This window comes from Peromyscus californicus, unplaced genomic scaffold, assembly GCF_007827085.1.
Source record: "Peromyscus californicus insignis strain IS unplaced genomic scaffold, ASM782708v3 Scaffold_21__1_contigs__length_65335640, whole genome shotgun sequence".
Classification (NCBI taxonomy): Eukaryota; Metazoa; Chordata; class Mammalia; order Rodentia; family Cricetidae; genus Peromyscus; species Peromyscus californicus.
In genome coordinates, this window is record NW_026294514.1 from 55643122 (window position 1) to 55657328 (window position 14207).

The window sequence follows — 14207 nt, forward strand, 5'->3', positions numbered from 1 at the left end:
TGAACACAGCAGTAAGCCCTCCAGCAGCCAGGAGCCCAGCGCAGGCAGGACCAGGCACTGGCTGCAGTTTACAGAGAGAGCCCTGGGGATCTCAAGCCCGCCTGCCTCACAGTCGCTAAGAGCCACACTGCTCTAGTGAAGGGCGGGGCAGGGAGTCTAACAACTACCAAAGAGATTACCACGGCAACCGGGCCTCCTGTGGGAGTGACTTGAGGGCGTGGCTGGAAGCGGAGCCGGGCGGTGGTATCTGCTGGAGTCGCCAGCATCCTCAGAAGCTCAGATGGACTTGGGGCTCACAATCGGCTTCTGTCCAGATGACCTGTCTTCACTCTTCTTGTTTACTCCTTGATCTCTAGGTTTGTTTGTTTGTTTGTTTTTGTTTTTTCTAAGCCAAGACAACTTCAAATACTGCTTCAGTGCCTATACTCTTAAGCTCCAGGGATCTTTCTTAGCCCTTCCCTTCTCTGCAGGGCGCAGGCCTGCCTCCTGACCCGCCTTGTTCCCCTAAGGCTAACCTGGGTAAGACCTCCCATTCCCATGTCCACCTAATCCCTGAATGCTTCCCCTTATCCCCCGGATCTGCAAATCTGCACAATAGCTGTCTGAATGCCTCAGTTCTCCCCATCCCTGGGTCAGCAGCCTCTGGAGGGTTGTTCCTTTCAGATGGTGAACTTAGGCTCCTCTGATGACTTGTTATTCCGACATTTATGTGGTTGAACCTTTAAATTTTTATTTCTTTCTTTTATTTTTTGATATTATAATACAATTACATTATTTCCCTTTCTTCCCTCCAAACCCTCCATATACCCTACCTCACTCGCTTTCAAATTTATGGCCTCTTTTTTTCATTAACTGTTGTTACATGTATACGTGTATATATACACATAAATTCCTAAACACATAATTACAGCCTGTTTAGTCTGTGTGTATGTTTACAGATATGATCGTTGGATAAACAATTGCTGTATTCTTTCCTGGGGAAGGTTATTTCTCCCTCTCCTTGCATTCTTAGTTGTCTGTCGCTCTTTGTGTAGGGTAGCGACCTCCAGGATACACCCCGCCCCATCCATGTTAGCATGTCCACTGTGTCATCCTTGTTTTGCTCATGTTTAGAAGTCATAAGACCAGCTCAATGCAAGGGAAATAATGCCTGGTACCAGAACACCTAGCCAACTAGCCTGGGCTAGTGAAGTCATGGATCCTGGAAGAGAAGACACAACCACCACTTTACTTAAAAAGCATAATCCCTAACGACAATCTAAATATTTATCTAAATATTATACCCACCTCTCATTAAGGAAACTTCTCTTTGCAACACGTGGAGAGCATCCCAGAAACCCACAACCAATCAAAATGCAGAGTTGTGGAGTTCAGTCCCAGTGGACACATCTACAACACCAAGGCTCAGGGATGATTTCGGAAGAGGGGTCAGAAAGATCCTACGAGCCAGAGGCCTGGGAGTGTGCTCTGACATTGAGTCTCCTATGGATATCAGATGCTGTGGCCACAGCCTCACCACCATGACTGCCCACGCGTGCGCTAAGCAAGGATAACAACAGAGATATTAAGTGGAAGGAGGAGAGCCCTCGTGCCTCAACCTACACAAAGAACTACAGGTGACTAAGGAATGCTGACAGTGGCTGGCCCTTTTCGGATATGGTCACAGCCCCAGACCCAAAGAATTTCATAGGATTCAACCGACTGATTGTTCATCATGGTTTGATTTTATCTAGATGTCTGAATCTAGTAAGATGTTTAAAACTTTTTCTTGTTTTGCCGGGCGGTGGTGGCGCACGCCTTTAATCCCAGCACTCGGGAGGCAGAGCCAGGCAGATCTCTGTGAGTTCGAGGCCAGCCTGGACTACCAAGTGAGTTCCAGGAAAGGCGCAAAGTTACACAGAGAAACCCTGTCTCGAAAAACCAAAAAAAAAAAAAAAAAAACAACAACAACAAAAAAACTTTTTCTTGTTTTATTGGAAGATTTTTTTTAGCAGTTTAAACGCAGAACATTATTAAAAAATTAAATAGAGTGAAAATTTGCCCTCATCAGTACTCAAGTCTACTGGTGAGAAAGCGTTATATCTGAGCAAAACCTAAAAATTCAAACTACAGACAGAGGGAGAGTATTTATTTAAAAAGTGAAACAGAGAATGCCACCCCTCCTTCCAGCAGGTTCTGTAGTCTTGCCAACCCTGAAAAACCAGAAGCAGGGTTACCTATTCATACCTGTCTCTAAATAATTCATCAAAACATCCCAGTGTGCTAGCCAGCATTCATCAACGCAATACAAACTGCAGTCACCTGGGAAGAGGAACTTCCATTGAGAAAATGTCAGGCTGGCTGGCGGGCACACCTGAGAGGCATTTTCTTGATTAATGATTGATGTGGGAGGGCCCAGCCCACTGTTGGCAGTGCCACCCCTGGGCAGGTGGTTCCAGGCTGTATGAAAAAACAAGCTGAGCAAGCCATGAGGAGCAAGCCATTAAGCAATGTTCCTCCATGGCCTCTACTTCAGTTCCTACATCCAGGCTCCTGCCCTGAATTCCTGCCCTGACTTCCCTTCACGATGGACTACATCTGTAAACCCCTTTTCTCTCCTTATTACTTTTGGTCATGGTGTTTGTCGCGGTGATAGAGAGAAAACTAGAACATCTGGCCATCTTCCTCCCTCATCATACACTGTTCTATCTATCTATCTATCTATCTATCTATCTATCTATCTATCTATCTATCTATCTATCTATCTCTCTAGCAGCTTTGGAGTATCACCCCAATTCATCAAGCCAGTTCCCAAAAAATGAACACTCTATCAGCTTCAGTTTTTGCTTCCATTGTGGTTAATATTCTTGTCTACTTGAGCAATATTCCTGTCTACTTGGTTTATATCCTTGTCTATTTGGGCAATATTCCTGTCTACTTGGTTTATATCCTTGTCTACTTGGTTTATATCCTTGTCTACTTGAGCGATATTCCTGTCTACTTGGTTTATATCCTTGTCTACTTGAGCGATATTCCTGTCTACTTGGTTTATATTCTTGTCTACTTGAGCGATATTCCTGTCTACTTGGTTTATATCCTTGTCTACTTGAGCGATATTCCTGTCTACTTGGTTTATATCCTTGTCTACTTGGGCAATATTCCTGTCTACTTGGTTTATAGCCTTGTCTACTTGGGCAATATTCCTGTCTACTTGGTTTATATTCTTGTCTACTTGAGCAATATTCCTGTCTACTTGGTTTATATCCTTGTCTACTTGAGCGATATTCCTGTCTACTTGGTTTATATCCTTGTCTACTTGGGCAATATTCCTGTCTACTTGGTTTATATCCTTGTCTACTTGGGCAATATTCCTGTCTACTTGGTTTATATCCTTGTCTACTTGAGTGATATTCCTGTCTACTTGGTTTATACTCTTGTCTACTTGAGCGATATTCCTGTCTACTTGGTTTATATCCTTGTCTACTTGGGCAAATCTCTGTGTGCATTGAAAAGAGGCACAGAGCAGGGATCAAGTGTAAGCTCAGTTTAAATGCAGATGTATCTGGACAAACTTCCTCTAGGGGAGTGGCACTACTTTTCCTGGAGTGACAGTGACAGACAGCTGGCTCTGCCGAATGTCACCAGACATGCTCATCTCCAGAGGCCATATAGTTCAACACAGATCTCTGTTTTGATCTGAATTTCTCTGTGATGGTCTTTTGGTTTGTTTGTTTGTTATTCATCTATTTTCTTTATGTAAGTGCTCCATCTCAGTCTTTGTCCATTTGGCTGGGGATTACATGTATTTCTGTTTTGCTTGCTGTTGACCTGAACAATCTTTTCTTACAATTAGGGAATGCTCATTACCTTCATGTGTGTTGAAATGCTCTTTCTGGTGTGGGGTCGCCTTTTGGATTCTGTTCTTGGCTGGGTTAAATAGATGTTCAGGCATTTTTTTTTTTCTTCAGCCCATCTATCTTCTGAGAGTTCAGGTTACAGGCTATATCCTACGCTCTCCACTCTATCCAGCTCCCTAAATGTTCTCATCAGAGATTGATCTCACCGTCAAGTATCAGGTGGAATCCAGCTTTATAGCTTCATACAGGTCCCACCCATTTCCCCCAAACGATGCCTTCCTCATGCGAATTTGATGCCCTTCATTCTGGCATCTTTGTAACTACCAGAGTTAGGTGTTTTGAGACAGTCTGTCACTTTGTAGCCCTAGCTGTCCTAGAGCTTGTGGTGTAAACCAGGCTGGACTTGAACTTACAGCAATCCTCCTGCCTGTTTCCCTAATGCCAGGATGACAACGTGTCCTCACGCCTGGTCTGAGATTTGATATATGAGTGGCAAATCCTCCTAGACTTCCTTATTGTTTTTCCCATGTAAACTTCGGCTGCTGTTTTAATTGTATATTGAACACGGATTTTGAACTTGGGGGAGTCCTCCCTTTTCACTAAGCTTTAGTGGATTTTGAGTCTTTTCTATATTTAAAAATAACTGCACCACTCTTATGTGTCTCGAAGCTCTCCACTTGTCATTCAAGTTTTCTAGCTAGATCATCACATCATCTGAAAATAATAATTTTGTTTCTTCCTTTCTGGTATTTTTATCTTGTGTTTAAATAGGAAAAAAGCACACCTGTGTTTTTCTTCAGAGTCAATATCTCTGGCACTGAGTTTGAAGTGAGATCACCCCCACATCACAGAGTTCGTTAGCTCTCCTGCAAACCAGCCAAGTGTCCCACAGCTCAACTCTGTCATGGATTACCGAAGCCAGAGTGAGTCCCCACAGGGCAGAGCTAAGTTCCTTGAGATGGAGTCCTGCTTCAGTGCCAACTACAGGTAGTGAGTTATAGGTCACCTAAACTCTGACCTGTGGTAAACCAGGGACTCCTGACGCCTCTCCAGAGCTTTGGTAATTTTCTCTGACAGCTCACAGAATTCAGAGCAACATAGAGGTTCACCCATGTGTTAATAGGACATGGTAAAAAGCCGGGTAAAGAGGTCACAGATGAGTCTAAAACAGTCCTGGGTTCAGGAGCTTCTACCATCCTTCTGGCTCGGGGATGTGTTTACCAACTTTCGAACTTCCCAGTCCTGTATCTCAGGGATTTTTGTGGAGGCTTCCTGTCTTGGTCTGTCTGGGGTGCCATAACAGTATACCTTAAGCAAGGTAATTTAGAAACAGCACATTTTTTTCTTCTCAGTTTTGGAGACTGGAAGTCTGAGAAAGGAATGCCAAAAGAGTCATTGTGCCAGATGAGGACCTGACCCTCATGCATGGAGACTTCCTCACATGGTGGAAGGTATTCCCTTGATCCTTTTCACATGGGCACCATATTGGTTACATGTCTCATCTCTGTGGCCAAATAGCCAACTAAAGCAATTGGAAGGAAGGAAGGAAGGAAGGAAGGAAGGAAGGAAGGAAGGAAGGAAGGAAGGAAGGAAGGAAGGAAGGAAGGAAGGGATAAGGGCTACCTAGCTGACATCTGTCATCCCGTTGTTCATGATGCTTACTTAATTCAGCTGATCCAGCCGCTTATGTGGCCTCCCTCACTACTCTGTGTCACTCTTGAAGTGTTGTGCTCAGCAGAGTAGGATGGCCTTCCCTGATAAGGAGAATGCTTCTTCAGTCCAGAACATACTATAGGCTATGATCTCTCGATAGAACCTACAAGCTCAGAAGAATGAAAGCGTTAGTTTGGCTTACTGTTTGAGTGAATGCATGTCAGGAAAGGCATGCCAATGGGTGGCTTCTTGGTGACTGGAGTCAGATGTAGCCAGGTCTCAGACCAGAAACAAGGCAGGTTACAAAGCAGGTTACAAAGCTCAAGGCACACCCCAGTGGCCCACTTCCCTAGGCCCCTCTTTCCTAAGGTTCCACAACCTCCAAAACTAGCTCAGAAACCACACTTCAAACATACAAGCTTGTGGGGACATTTCATGCTAATGGTACCAAGCAAGAATCTCATTTGTGAGGGAGGGCTCTGCTTTTCTGACCTAATTTCCTGAGACTCCATCTCCCCGCCCCTCTCTCTCTGTTTTTTTTTTTTTTTTTTTTCAAGATAGGGTTTCTCTTTGTAGTTTGGCTATCCTGAAATTCTCTTTGTAGACCAGGCTGGCCTCGAACTCACAGAGATCCTCTTGCCACTGCCTCTCGAGTGCTGGGATTAAAGGCATGCACCACCACTGTCCAGCAAGACTCCACCTCTTAATCCTATCTCACTGAGGGTTAAGTCTATCTGGATGACATAACAGAATACCTGAAACAGGTATAAACTGCGGTGAGGGGCAACATTCAGTCCATTGTCTTCATCCAGTAGGTGTGATCCACGATGAACTTACCTCTCTATCCCCAAGGATAAGGGGATGAGATCGGAAGTTCCCAGCTCCCAGTACAGCTTAAGCTTTCTATGACAAGCCTTGGGCCCAAAACTGTCCAGGAGCCCACCAAATTTTGCTCATTAGAGCGAAAGGCATTCCATTGTCCTGTAAGGTCCAAGAAGAGAAGTCAGGTCTTAGAACCAAAGATTTGGTCTAGGAGAAAAATATGGAACAAAAGATGGTCCTGTAGTCAATAAATAATAAGAATTTTAGCAACTTTGGTGGGCAGAGGTGGATATGAATATTTCTCTTCTTATGTCACATTTTCTTCTCTTCTCTATATGTATCAGATGATACTTGAGTTGAAGCAAGAGTGCACATCCTTATGATAACGGGAGCTACTTTGCTGTCTCACTATTTGTCTTGTGTATGTGGGCTTTGCTGTGTGCCCAGACCCAGGCTCAGCATTCACATCTGCTAATTCATTGCTAACTCAGGTGCCTGAGGGTGCTCTTCTCCCACCCGGGGAGGACTAGCCCAGGGCTGAGCACTTGTGGAGGTCACACAATTGCTGGAGGATTGGGTTGACCTCTGCCCCTGGTCGCCCCAAGGCTGAAATTGCCTAGTGAGACGCTGCCAAGCTTCTCTTTTCTCCAGTAGAAGAGGAGGTCAATCCCAAAGGGGATGCTTATTTTTTATTTTTGTACTGAGCAACATAGCCGGGACTCTTTATCCAAGGTGGACACACCTTTGACTGCTTAGCTACCCTCGTCTTGACCACTTCAATCCAAAGGTTTAGCCGTGGTGTAGCACAGAATGTAGTACTGGATCCTGCCTGGTCACGGTGTTACTACAGTGTTAGCATCACCAGGAAACCCGTGGAGGTCACTAAGGCCTCCCCACCAGGCATCGCTGTTGTCCTGACTTTGAAAAAGGGTTTCATGAACATCTTCCATTTTGCAGCTGTAAATCGCTTTAGCCAACACCAGACGACTCTCGACTATTTTTATGTTTGAAAGAATGTGAAATTCTCCTGGCCAAGTCTGTGGGGTGCTTCTCTGTGAAAGTGTCCATTTCCTCCATGATGCCCGTCTATTTGAGTTTCAGCTGATTTATTCACAAAACCATTCACTTCACACATATTTTTCAAGTTATTTGTGTGGAGCGTTTCACTAACTCTAAATCTGTTTTCTCTTTTGTTCTAATTTTGTGTTTCTGTGTTCTTCCATAATTTCTTTGAGCACGCCAGTCAGCACGGCTTCTGCTCCACCTCCTCCTTTGTAAAGTGTGTGTGCGTGTGCGTGTGCGTGTGTGTGTGTGTGTGTGTGTGTGTGTGTGTGTGTGTGTGCACACATGGTAAAGTCTCACTGTGTCGGCCACATTAGCTTGGGACTCACTGCATAGCCTAGGCTGGCCTGGAAATATTGCAATCCTCCTGCCTCTGAGACATCAGAATAATTTCCAGCCAGGATCCATGTTAGAAGACTTTACATGTCATGAATAATGTAGATATAAAAGAAGCTTCAAGAAGTATGGAGCTAGACAAGGTGATACCCACCAAGAAGCTCAGAGGCTCAAGGTCATTCTCAGCTACACAGCAGATTTTAGTCGAGCCAGGGCTAAGTGAGACCCGGTCTCAAAGCAAGCATGGAGAATGAGGCAACAAGAGGGTCAAGTATTTCAGAATGTGCATCCACTGGTTTAAAGCAAGGAGCCAGGGGAAGAAGACTGTGTTTCTGCCATAGCTATAAGTCTAGACAGACTCAACAGTGCCTGCGATAGGGAAGAAGGGACCAAAGTGATGCCCAGCAAGTGAACATTGAGACTATGCGTCCTCCATAGGTGTGTGAGTCCTGTGCTCTGCACAGTGAGTGTCCCACACCAAGTCCTGACCCCAGGTGGCACTGTGGGGAGAGGGCACAGATTTTTAGAAGGTGGAGCCTAGTGGGAAGCCCTGAAGGCATTGGAGATAAACACTTGGCTCCAGCACACTCCAGCCCTCACCAGAGGGCCAAGGCGGAGGAGTCGCCCTCCCCTGTTGTGCCTGGAACCTCCAGAGTCATCTGCTGACACCGAGCCTTTCCTTTCTGTAATTTCATTGTTTTAAATATTTTATTTTTGTTTTTTTGGTTTTTGAGACAGGGTTTCTCTGTGTAACCTTGGAACTTGTCTTGGAACTCATTCTGTAGACCAGGCTGGCTCAAATTCACAGAGATCCTCCTGCCTCTGCCTCCCAATGCTGGGATTAAAGATGTGCACCACCTTTGCCTGGCAAATTGTATTATTATTGTAACAAACAAACAAACAAACAAACAAAAAAAGCAGACTTGTTGGGACTGGAGAGATGGCTAAGCAGTTAACACTTGTTGCTCTTCCAAATGACGTGAGTTCAGTTCCCAGCAGCCACAGTGGGTGGCTCTCAGTGGCTTGTCACTCCATCTCCAGGGAATCTGATGCCCTCCCCTGGCCTCTTAAGTCACTTGCACACACGTGTACACACACTCAAACACACATATAATTTTTAAAGAAAAATTTAAACTTGGATACAGGATAAATCAAAATGAGTCTTAAGTTCAGAGCAATTGTCATAGAATAAAAGTAAGAATAATTTAGCAGAAGAAAACTCAGATTATTTAATGAGAAATAAGGAGAACGCCATTGAATTAATGGACATTTAAAATATGGTGTTAAAACTGGGTCTTGATATAGTTGATTATTATAGTGGATTAAGTTAGAAAATTAAAGGTTGAAACAAAGTAGACTTAAAAGTTCCAAGAATTGACTGGGCAGTGGTGGCACATGTCTTTAACTCCAGCACTTGGGAGGCAGAGGCAGGTGGATCTCTGAGAGTTCAAGGTTAGCCTGGTCTACAGAGTGAATTCCAGGGCAGCCAGGGCTTTACAGAGGAACCCTGTCTCACACAAACAAAACAAAAAGCAAGCAAACAAACAACAACAAAATGATCAAGATCTGTAGAGGCTCAGCTGTTAGGAGCACTGGCTGTATACAGAGGACCAGGCTCCAGTTCCCAGCACCCACATGGAGGCTTACAGCCCACTGTAACTTCAGTCCTAGGTGATCCAATGCCCCCTTCTTGTCTCTTCAGCCTCCTGAATTCACACAGTGCACGTACATACATATACTTCTGGCCAGGACCTTGACTGAACGTACTTTGTAATGTAAGGAGGTTTAATTGGAAAGTGGTAACAAAAGATTACAAACACACACTACAGGAAAGTAAAATTATTCAAGAGAGGTCATTAGGCACACAAACATTTAGATCAGAATGACCACGAAAATGCAGGAGCCAACTGGTTAGATCAGTCTGAGGCAGGACTGGAGAAGGAGTTCTGCAGCTCTAAATAGATACTGAAATTTTAGAATACGGAAAAGCTTAAAGAGAGACACAAACAGAATCCAAAGACTCGTGAAGGAAATAACAGACGGGGACAGAAATAAATAAAATAAAGGGGAAACCGAGAAGATTCACAAAACTAAAGTTGGATTTCTGACAATATTCAAAATCACATCAAAAAGAAGAAATGGGGCTGGGGAAACGGCTCAATGGGTAAGTGTTTGCTTCGAAGGTGTGAGGGACTAGAGTTCCGTGCCCCAGGATCTGTGTAAATGCTGGGTAGGTGTGGTGGCCCACCTGATCCCATTGCTTGGGAGACTCAGACAGGAATCTCTGGATAGAGCTGGATAGGTAGACTCACCCAATCAGTAAACTCTGGGATCACTTGAGAGACCTTACCTCAGCACACAAGGTGGGTGGCCAAGGAAAATACTGTGTCAGCCTCTGGCTGCTGCATACAAGTGCACATATGCAATGCACTTGCACACACATGTGGCTTCACTCATAAATGCATATAACACACACACACACACACACACACACACACACACACACACACACACACACACACACCACAAAGTGGAAGGAACATATATAACAAAAAAAGTACAGAAACAATGGCATCTTTTTTCATTGTCAACCTGGCTGGATTTAACATCACCAGGAGACACATTATGGACTTTGTCTATGAGGTCTTTCCAGAAAAACTTAACTCAGGGGAGAAAAACCCTAAATGTGGGTAGTACCGTCTCAAGGGCTGTGGTCCTGAATTGAATAAAGCAGAAAAATTAATCCGGTTCAACATTCATCTCCCTCTGCTTCCCGACTGTGAACACGGTGTGACCTGCTGCCTCAGGCTCCTGCTAGCATGTCCTCCCGGGAACACAGCTTCCCACTGCCCTGACAGTATACCTTCTTAACAAAAACCATTCCCTTCTGTTAGTTGGCCTATGTCACAGCGGCAGCCAACGGTAAGGAACATACTTCCATATGCTGGCAATTCAAAAACTCAATCGACATGAATGCTTAGCAAAAGCTCAGCTGCCTGGAGAGCCATCGGCTTTGTCCGGATTAACAAGCAAAAATGGAGTCATAAACATTATGACTTTTTGTTCTTATCATCCTTGAAGATTAGCTGCCTATCAGCTCTGTTGTCTATAGCTGTCCAGTAGCTTATTCGGGTGATACTGGGAAACAAAAAGGGGGGAGCTTTTCCCCAGCTTTGGAGGGGTGGGGTGGGAGTGGGGGTAGTATCTGCCAGAAGATGGAGGGTCTGGGCCCGCGTTGCTTACAGGGAATCTTACTGCACAGTGGCGTGGTGAGCGGAGGTGGAGCACCGCCTCCCTCAGGCTGCTGTGGATTAAGTGGCTAACAATTTAAAGTGCCCAGCAAACTGCCTGGAGCAGGAGATGCTGCCGGCAGGGGCTCTGTGGAGAGGAAGTCTGGAGCCCTGGTTTCATGGTCACATGACGTCATCACACCCACCACAGCAGTGCGGGGAGTCCTGGTGGGTGAGCGACCATAGGCCCTGTCCGAGTTACTCAGTCCTGGGCTGTGACTGGCCCCATAGTGCAACGGCTACCAGCCAAGCCCTACTGAAAAAGGAAAACGGAGGAGAGTCCGTGAAGGCTGGGTTGGCCAGTGAGGATCCAGAGAAGCGTGTGGGTTGAGGGCCGGGGAATCTAGACCCGAGTAATAGTATGTGATGACAGCCACGGAATAGGAGGACAAGGATGGAGGTCTCCACCTGCAGGAAGGAGGTTCGGGTCAGCTCGCCGGCTGTGTCGTCATCCTGGTTAGCAGCACTCCCTGCAATGTTCTGGCTTTCTTCTGATGATCTGGGCCAGACACCAGATGCGATGTTAAGACCCACCTGTTAACTCTCTGGAGTCCAGATCCCTAGCCCGCCCCTACATACCTTCTTCAGTGAAAGAAGCGCCCCAACCCCACACCTAGCTGTATTTTTTTTTTGTTCCCTATGACGCGCCTGTGTTGATGTCCCCGGGCCCAGCAGGTGGATGGTTCACAGTTTTTATGATTTCCGTTGAAAGCAGTAAGGGCTTCGTTCCGAGTCTGCAGGCAGGTTCAGCTGGGCGCCACCGAGTCCCTCTCTGGGAGTGAAAGGCAGTGCTGAGCGAGGGGATGCTGCCTCCGATTCCGGGCGTCTGTCCCCCACCCCTCTCTGGTGATGTCACAGCCCAGCCCCAGCCCCCTCCCGCTCCAACCTCATCTCTTCTGCCTGTCCCTCTCCCCGCGCGACAAACCAGCTGGCGGCTGAGCCTCGGACGCAGCGCGCAGCCAACCAGCGCATCGGGAGGGGCTCGGGGAGGGCCGGGCCGGGGGCACGGAGCTCGTCACGCGGCGCCACCGTCACAGCACCAGCAGCAGCCAGCGAGCAGCATCAGTTCCAGGCTCGGGGACCCTCTCCGGTGCCAGTGCCCATGCGGGGCCGCCGCCAGTGACGCCTGAGAGGTAAGGCTACCGCCCGCCCTGCCGGTCGCCATCCGCGTTCATCATCCCGCACCTGTCCGTGGCATCCGGCACCCGCACTAAATGCATCGGGTGGGGGATTCCGGGCCATCGCCAATGTCCTTGTCGCAGCCCAAAGCGCGGGCTTGGAGCTGCGGCTTCCCTTCCCCCGACCTTCCTCCGCCTCTTCGAAGAACAAAGGGGCGAATTCAGGGGTGTCGGTGCTCCTTGCGAAGCTTTTCAGGGCCCTCAGAAAAGACTCCTTTGCTGCTGAGCGACCCTTGGCCCGTGTGGGCGGAGGTCGCCAGCGAGAGGGACAGGCCGATTTGGTCACAGCCTCCTTTCCCCCTGTATCCCTCCACTGCAGAGGAGCTACCCAGAGGGATGCGACGGATCCGCGGGGGGAGGGGAGGCAGAGATGCCGAGTAGGGACCAGGACAAGGCTGCGGGGCGTCGGGACGGGGCGCGGCTGCTGATCCAGGCCCTAGGGAAGGGTGCGCGGGGCAGCCGCTCTGGTCCCCGGTGGGTGGGGGAGGGCCGATGCTGGAGCCGACAGCAAAACAGGCGGGCGGGGCGGGGGATGCGGCGCCACGGCCAGGCCACCGGCTTAATGCGCACTTCACCGGTGACTGCCCATCACTCCTATTGCTATATATATGCCCCTCCCTCCAGAGACCCCATTTCCCTTCCAGAAAGACACAGCGCGGGAGGAACCACCCGCTGACACGCCTGGCAGTCACTAAGCCAGCGCCCCAGTAACAGGTGTGGCCCCCGGCTGGAGGGAGGGGGCTGAGGGACGCGTCGTCTGGGCTAGCAGAGATCCCCGGGCGTCTGGCAATGGGTTGACTCTAGGAACATTGCCTGCGAAGACCCTCGCACTCCCTCATTAAGCCACTCCTCGCCCCAACTGCTTCCTAGGGGAAGGCCACCGCCCTCTGCTCCCCAAGGGGCAGGGACCGCATTCGGGCTGAGAGGGAGAGGGAGGGTCTGCGGTGCGGTGAGGTGCAGGCTGCTGGGGGCCACAGGCGAGGGGCGGGGGAGGGGAGAGAGGGATTGCCAAGTCATGGGGCCTGCTGGGCCCCGGCGCAACGTCGCCCGGGCGCGGACCCGATGCGCGCCCACGTCCCCAGGAATGGGGACTTCACCCCCGCCCCCCATCCCCGAAGGCCAGAGGACCGGTCCCCCAGCGGCTAGCCTACCTAAGAGGGGACCGCATTGCTGGGATTAAAGGCCTGCTAGGGCAAGCGGATTGGATCACGAGGCGGAGGGAGGAGGAGGTGCGGAGAGTTCCTGCTGCGCTCAGGGCTGGTGCGAGTCCAACCCCGGGGACCCACAGACTCAGCGCAGGCTCCTGCGGAAGACACGGTCACACCAAGCGGGCCGAAGGCGGCTGCCAGGGCAACGTGCCCAGCGCCTCTGTCGAAGGAGGCAGCGCAGGCTGCAGGGAAGCTGTTGGGGTTCGGGGGGCTGGGGCCGCACCTGCGGCGGCCATTTTGCAGGTGTGGCTGGTCACCTGCCCGAGTCAGGCTGTGGGGAGGGGGTGGGCAGGGCAGGTGTGGAGCAGCAGGGTGAGGGGTGCTGCCGGCACAAGCATGGTCCTCTGCAGGTTCCTTGCTTTTGGTGGGTGGAGTCAGCATTCAAGCCTTCTCAGGCGGAGGGCTGCGGGGGAGCTATGTGTCCTCTGGGTGTGAAGCCTGGGGAGGGCCCTTTTCCCAAGGCAGGGACGGACCCCCTGTTAGCGGCTTCCTCCTGCAGTGAGGATGGATCTGAAGGACAGGTTGTCCTTCTTGGTTTGTGGGCCACTGGTCAGAGAAGCCCTGTGTGGGAGCTTGCAATGTGACCGCGGGGGGTGGGCTCCCCCACTGAGACCTGTCAGGCTGGATGCCTCTCTTGCCGTGCCCCCTGTCCTAACGCCCTACCCAGATGGAGCATGGAACCTGTAGACTGCACTAGCCTCAGACAGGTGGAGGTCTGAGCTCTGCACAAAGCCAGAGCTGATGAGTGGCTGAGTAGAATTTAAGATCAGGCCAGGAGGCAGCGGGCAGGGGGTGTCTCAGGATTCAGGATTCAACCTGTAC

General features: G+C 49.1%; 1 protein-coding gene and 1 long non-coding RNA gene across 19 annotated transcripts in view; one reads left to right on the forward strand and one right to left on the reverse strand.

Annotated features, from left to right (window-relative positions):
* Positions 1-817: 817 nt before the first annotated feature.
* On the reverse strand, positions 818-11882 carry LOC128117875 (uncharacterized). The gene is made up of 4 exons (XR_008220935.1): positions 6327-11882; positions 5499-5652; positions 1288-1389; positions 818-1201 (listed from the first exon to the last, which is right to left on the reverse strand). It is a non-coding gene; the product is annotated as an uncharacterized LOC128117875 (long non-coding RNA).
* A 129-nt stretch (positions 11883-12011) lies between these two features.
* The window catches only part of Kif1a (kinesin family member 1A), an 89847-nt gene continuing 87651 nt past the window's right edge, over positions 12012-14207 (forward strand). For 10 of the 18 annotated variants that reach the window (XM_052750352.1, XM_052750354.1, XM_052750356.1 and 7 more), the window contains exon 1: positions 12012-12132. The gene's annotated coding sequence lies outside the window, so the exon portion shown is untranslated. The remainder of the gene's footprint in view (positions 12133-14207) is intronic. The other 8 variants (XM_052750362.1, XM_052750363.1, XM_052750364.1 and 5 more) reach the window with 1 other exon arrangement.